The sequence below is a fragment of the Amia ocellicauda genome, chromosome 14 (assembly GCF_036373705.1).
Source record: "Amia ocellicauda isolate fAmiCal2 chromosome 14, fAmiCal2.hap1, whole genome shotgun sequence".
Lineage (NCBI taxonomy): Eukaryota > Metazoa > Chordata > Actinopteri > Amiiformes > Amiidae > Amia > Amia ocellicauda.
Window position 1 is genome coordinate 5,583,709 of NC_089863.1, and position 7,080 is coordinate 5,590,788.

The 7,080-nt window shown below is 45.3% G+C and overlaps 2 non-coding genes across 2 annotated transcripts; both read left to right on the forward strand.

Annotated features, from left to right (window-relative positions):
* Positions 1 to 1,761: 1,761 nt before the first annotated feature.
* Positions 1,762 to 1,833, forward strand: trnae-cuc (transfer RNA glutamic acid (anticodon CUC)). Its single transcript has one exon. It is a non-coding gene; the product is annotated as a tRNA-Glu (tRNA).
* Positions 1,834 to 6,797: 4,964 nt separating this feature from the next.
* trnae-cuc (transfer RNA glutamic acid (anticodon CUC)) lies at positions 6,798 to 6,869 on the forward strand. The gene has a single exon. It is a non-coding gene; the product is annotated as a tRNA-Glu (tRNA).
* The last annotated feature ends 211 nt before the right edge of the window (positions 6,870 to 7,080 follow it).

The window sequence follows — 7,080 nt, forward strand, 5'->3', positions numbered from 1 at the left end:
GTAGCCGACCAGAGCATCGGACAGGTCGACGCCCCCAATTCCAGCAGTGTAGTCCTTCACGGCACAAGGGATGGGGACATCCTTCCGTATCCAAGCTCCATTCTCCTTCACTCGGCGATTGGCAAAGTCATATAGATATATATACATACATACAGTTAGGTCCATAACTGGGTAGATGAGCAGCGGAGGACACCGTGGGCACACTGGCCTGGTCTGGCTACCCAAGTAGGGGTACTGATGCGGAGGTTCCTAGGGGCAGCCATGGGGGAAGAGCATTGGCAGGTAGCGGTCCTCAGGCCACTGCAGGAGGAGCTGCTGACGTGGCACCAGTGCATCACAAAGACAGTGCAACACCACCACTAGGGTTTCTACAGGGCCAGTGCCGATGAGATGTGGAAGACTTCTGCCGACTGGCCAGGAATTGAGAGGAAGGGATTGTGACTGGGTAGCTGAGTTGGCGTGAAGCAGAGAGTGTGTGCCAATGCTATGCGGGAGCGAGCGCCTGTGTGATAGAGAGCAGAATAGAGTGAGATAGGGAGTTAAGTGTAATTGTTTGGGCGTGGGTCTCAGCCGATAGGGGCCTTTTAGATTGTGTTTTTTAAGGCCAATAAACCTTCCTGACGTTGCTTTATACTTGTTGTCTGCTAAAGGAAAAAGACCCCCGCTTGCTACAATACTTTTGTTTGTTAACTTTCGAACTTTGGATTCACTTGACAATAGTACGTCCACCTGCTTCCGCAGTCAGTGCACCAGTCACAATCATAGATTTTATAGATTTGCTTTAACCCTGGCCAGTAGGAATTCGACCTGCCCACATCAAACATCTGCGTCTCTCTGCCCCCGCCCCTCCCCCAAGGCATCGCAGGCTGGCAGGCAGCACAGACACAAGGCTGCGCGCACACAAGAGCAAACCCACAAGCAGTGACCACATAGATACAGAATACTTTGTAAAAAATAATCCCAACGCTGGACGGGCCCCTTCGCTGGCTGGGGCCCCGGGACTCGAGCCCTGGTAAGCCCTTGCAATAAGTAAGCCTGACTACACCTATACTTAAGAATTAAACCGGCTCATCGTTATTGAAAGCGAAGAAAATGTGAACAATCTTCTGTTTTTCACTTCTGACAGATTACATACAAATTTAAATACATTCGCTACATCATGAATGAACCAACTGGCAATATATTGTCTTTGAAATGAACTTTACACCATTCCGCGATACAGCGAATAAAAAGCCTATCATTGAACTTTTATAACGTATATTTTGAAAACAACCACAGTCATACATACAACCTGCTACTTGAGAAACATAAATATTCTACTTTTCAGTACATCTAAACATTTGTATAAGTCGTGAAGTGAACTTACTTTAAGCGCACTCTTCGGTCTGAAGTCATCTGAGGAGCCTTTTCTCAAAGTGGTCTGAAGGAAGAGCACTCGAGCGCTTTCAAATAATGAATCTGGGAACATCTGTGACAGTATCAAACACGTGTTTAATGATTTATTATCCATTATTCGAGTTGCATACTGCAACTTCGGAGTCCTATACGACAAGGTCAGTGTGGAACCGTGTATGCATGTCGTTATCCATCCAACACAAAACTATAATCGTGACTTTTGATCTTTAAAAAACATTGCTCGTGCCACTTTCCTTATGAATACGTTAATAAATAATCGAAGTCTTGTGGAGCTTACATCAGTTCATAATGACACAATCTGTTCCATATTTTGGATCTTTCTATCTCACGAGCAAAGTCACCGCTTCCCTGGTGGTCTAGTGGTTAGGATTCGGCGCTCTCACCGCCGCGGCCCGGGTTCGATTCCCGGTCAGGGAACTCGCTCTTTCCCGCCCCTTCCATAAGCGAATGGAAAATCAATAAATCAAAACGAGCACTAATCACGCTAAGTAGAGTGCATGTTATCAAATATGTATTTCCTGACTTCCCGTTTCAATGCTTGTAATGAGGGTGGGAGGTGCTGTATTGTGAGAAGAAGGGCCATGTGCGCTGCTTGCAAAATGCAGGATGCGAAGGTAGCACATTACAAAGGATTGAGGGAGAGAGACGATACTGCATTTCATAATACATCTTGAGACAGGTGTGAATTCTCACACTGTCAGAGAGTTGGCGCTGTCTTGGAAATATTACAGTGGTGGGTCCAAGGAGACACTTTTGTAAGTCAATCTTATTTGCACGCTTGTATTATTTCATGCTAATTTGTCTTTGAGTGACCATCTAGGGAGGCATGTAAGAAATGCTGGAAATAAACTCATTCATGAACGGAAAAGATGTTCAGTTAAACTTCCGCAGTTTATTGTTAACCTATTTCTTGCTTTAATTTACTAATGTGATCTTTATAAGTGACATGGGAATCGAGAATTAGTCAAAGGTATTGAAGAGGTTACTACTGTAATTTGTGAGTTGTTGATTACTATAGAGGGAGGGCTGGAAGACTTAAGGGGATCTAAAATATACATTCTTTTTTTGTTTTGATTAGAGAAACATTGGTTTGAGCACCAGTTGAGCTTAAAACGTTTGAATTTAGGAGGAGATTAAGGTTAACCATCAACGGCTTTAAGGAAATCCCTGGTTTTGTTGTCCGTGAGAGCTGTTTGTATGTGTTCAGTTAGCAGTAAAGTGGCTGATGCAAGACGATCTTTTTGTGCAAAAGACAAACTGATTTTCAGATTCTGATTCTGAGATTCTAAATAAAAAACTGGCCAGTAAGTATTTTTCCAAATATTTTTTAGAACAGGTACAATGCTGATGGGTCTGTAGTTCGAAATGTGTTCTTTAATCAGATGGGGGTGATCAAGCCTTTCTTACAAATGGGATGAGTGTTATTTAAGATGCAAAGATTAGTAATGTGATGAATAATATTTTATACACATCTGTTGCGTAAAGAATGCTGACCAGCACCAGTCTACTCAAACACTCCAATATCAGCAACAAACTTAGGTTATGTTATGTTCATTATTATGCAGGAGGTAAACCATCTGGTATTTGAATGAGATGTAATCACTTCCAATAGATAAGACTGTAACCTGTCTATCTGAAGATGCAAAAAGGCTTCTCCAAACTCACATGTATATTTATCTATAATCTATATTTATGTTTTATGGAATAAACTTGTTACTTCTTCATCGCTGTATCCTGGGATTTACTAAAACCACTACAGATATAAAGAGCGATAATAGTCTTGAATTCAATAAACATGATCCAGTGATTGTGCAGCTCTTGACTGCAGGTCTCTGCGCATACAGGGTGTTTAATGAGTCGCTGAATCGGCGCTGCTGTTTAAACCGAGACAGTCGATACCATCCCACACAGAGATCACCAGACCAGCCCACCTGCTCACTGATTGGGTTAGGAAGAACCGTCACTCAAAACTACTCGACCAATGGAGAGCCATGATCCACGCCTCCCTGTAAATCCCACCCTCACGACAAAACAGCGCCAAAACTCGTAAACGAAAGAAAAAAAATCGAAAGCAAAGAAACTGGCGACGAAAACAAAAAATGCAGCATCACAAGCAAAGACGAGGGCTGCAGGCCAGTCTTGATAAAGTTTTTTTTTTTTTTGATTTCAATACATTTATTTGTATTCAATTCTATAAATGTTGCATTCGATTTTTTTATTTTTGATCTCAAAATCAATTTTTTGACTAGAGGCAGAGGAGGGTCGTGGTTTGGAGGAGGTGCGACGGCGAGGGCTGACTACCGGAGTACTGGCAGGACCAGCACTGAAGGGTGCTGCTATCTCTGAAGCTCCAAAGTCAGCCAGCTCCTCAACCAGCCGCTCCCTGAAGGCCAACTGTGTGAGATGCGCCAGCCCTTTCACCTTGGTCAGGTGCTGGTGCAGGACGAAGGAGTTGACGACAGCAGTGTCCACAAAGTGGTAAAAGAGGGTCTTGTACCACTTCATGGTCTTCTGCAGGACATGGCAGTAGCCGACCAGAGCATCGGACAGGTCGACGCCCCCAATTCCAGCAGTGTAGTCCTTCACGGCACAAGGGATGGGGACATCCTTCCGTATCCAAGCTCCATTCTCCTTCACTCGGCGATTGGCAAAGTCATATAGATATTAATTCATACATACAGTTAGGTCCATAACTGGGTAGATGAGTAGTGGAGGACACCGTGAGCACACTGGCCTGGTCTGGCTACCCAAGTAGGGGTACTGATGCAGAGGTTCCTAGGGGCAGCCATGGGGGAGGAGCAATGGCAGGTAGCGGTCCTCAGGCCACTGCAGGAGGAGCTGCTGACGTGGCACCAGTGGATCACAAAGACAGTGCAACACCTCCACTAGGGTTTCTACAGGGCCAGTGCCGATGAGATGTGGAATACTTCTGCCGACTGGCAGATGCAAGACGCTGAATCGGCGCTGCTGTTGAAACCGAGACAGTCGATACCATCCCACACAGAGATCACCAGACCAGCCCACCTGCTCACTGATTGGGTTAGGAAGAACCGTCACTCAGAACTACTGGACCAATGGAGAGCCGAGATCCACGCCTCCCTGTAAATCCCACCCTCACGACAAAACAGCGCCAAAACTCGTAAACGAAAGAAAAAAATCAAAAGCAAAGAAACGGGCGACGAAAACAAAATTGCAGCATCGCAAGCAAAGACGGGGGCTGCAGGCCAGTTTTGATAAAGTTTTTTTTTTTTTTTTTGCTTTCGATACATTTATTTGTTTTCAATTCTATAAATGTTGCATTCGATTTTTTTATTTTTGATCTCAAAATCAATTTTTTGACTAGAGGCAGAGGAGGGTCGTGGTTTGGAGGAGGTGCGACGGCGAGGGCTGACTACCGGAGTACTGGCAGGACCAGCACTGAAGGGTGCTGCTATCTCTGAAGCTCCAAAGTCAGCCAGCTCCTCAACCAGCCGCTCCCTGAAGGCCAACTGTGTGAGATGCGCCAGCCCTTTCACCTTGGTCAGGTGCTGGTGCAGGATGAAGGAGTTGACGACAGCAGTGTCCACAAAGTGGTAAAAGAGGGTCTTGTACCACTTCATGGTCTTCTGCAGGACATGGCAGTAGCCAAGCAGAGCATCGGACAGGTCGACGCCCCCAATTCCAGCAGTGTAGTCCTTCACGGCACAAGGGATGGGGACATCCTTCCGTATCCAAGCTCCATTCTCCTTCACTCGGCGATTGGCAAAGTCATATAGATATATATACATACATACAGTTAGGTCCATAACTGGGTAGATGAGCAGCGGAGGACACCGTGGGCACACTGGCCTGGTCTGGCTACCCAAGTAGGGGTACTGATGCGGAGGTTCCTAGGGGCAGCCATGGGGGAAGAGCATTGGCAGGTAGCGGTCCTCAGGCCACTGCAGGAGGAGCTGCTGACGTGGCACCAGTGCATCACAAAGACAGTGCAAAACCACCACTAGGGTTTCTACAGGGCCAGTGCCGATGAGATGTGGAAGACTTCTGCCGACTGGCCAGGAATTGAGAGGAAGGGATTGTGACTGGGTAGCTGAGTTGGCGTGAAGCAGAGAGTGTGTGCCAATGCTATGCGGGAGCGAGCGCCTGTGTGATAGAGAGCAGAATAGAGTGAGATAGGGAGTTAAGTGTAATTGTTTGGGCGTGGGTCTCAGCCGATAGGGGCCTTTTAGATTGTGTTTTTTAAGGCCAATAAACCTTCCTGACGTTGCTTTATACTTGTTGTCTGCTAAAGGAAAAAGACCCCCGCTTGCTACAATACTTTTGTTTGTTAACTTTCGAACTTTGGATTCACTTGACAATAGTACGTCCACCTGCTTCCGCAGTCAGTGCACCAGTCACAATCATAGATTTTATAGATTTGCTTTAACCCTGGCCAGTAGGAATTCGACCTGCCCACATCAAACATCTGCGTCTCTCTGCCCCCGCCCCTCCCCCAAGGCATCGCAGGCTGGCAGGCAGCACAGACACAAGGCTGCGTGCACACAAGAGCAAACCCACAAGCAGTGACCACATAGATACAGAATACTTTGTAAAAAATAATCCCAACGCTGGACGGGCCCCTTCGCTGGCTGGGGCCCCGGGACTCGAGCCCTGGTAAGCCCTTGCAATAAGTAAGCCTGACTACACCTATACTTAAGAATTAAACCGGCTCATCGTTATTGAAAGCGAAGAAAATGTGAACAATCTTCTGTTTTTCACTTCTGACAGATTACATACAAATTTAAATACATTCGCTACATCATGAATGAACCAACTGGCAATATATTGTCTTTGAAATGAACTTTACACCATTCCGCGATACAGCGAATAAAAAGCCTATCATTGAACTTTTATAACGTATATTTTGAAAACAACCACAGTCATACATACAACCTGCTACTTGAGAAACATAAATATTCTACTTTTCAGTACATCTAAACATTTGAATAAGTCGTGAAGTGAACTTACTTTAAGCGCACTCTTCGGTCTGAAGTCATCTGAGGAGCCTTTTCTCAAAGTGGTCTGAAGGAAGAGCACTCGAGCGCTTTCAAATAATGAATCTGGGAACATCTGTGACAGTATCAAACACGTGTTTAATGATTTATTATCCATTATTCGAGTTGCATACTGCAACTTCGGAGTCCTATACGACAAGGTCAGTGTGGAACCGTGTATGCATGTCGTTATCCATCCAACACAAAACTATAATCGTGACTTTTGATCTTTAAAAAACATTGCTCGTGCCACTTTCCTTATTAATACGTTAATAAATAATTGAAGTCTTGTGGAGCTTACATCAGTTCATAATGTCACAATCTGTTCCATATTTTGGATCTTTCTATCTCACGAGCGAAGTCACCGCTTCCCTGGTGGTCTAGTGGTTAGGATTCGGCGCTCTCACCGCCGCGGCCCGGGTTCGATTCCCGGTCAGGGAACTCGCTCTTTCCCGCCCCTTCCATAAACGAATGGAAAATCAATTAATCAAATCTATTCACGCTAAGTAGAGTGCATGTTATCAAATATGTATTTCCTGACTTTTCCCGTTTCAATCTTTGTAATGAGGGTGGGAGGTGCTGTATTGTGAGAAGAAGGGCCATGTGCGCTGCTTGCAAAATGCAGGATGCGAAGGTAGCACATTACAACGGA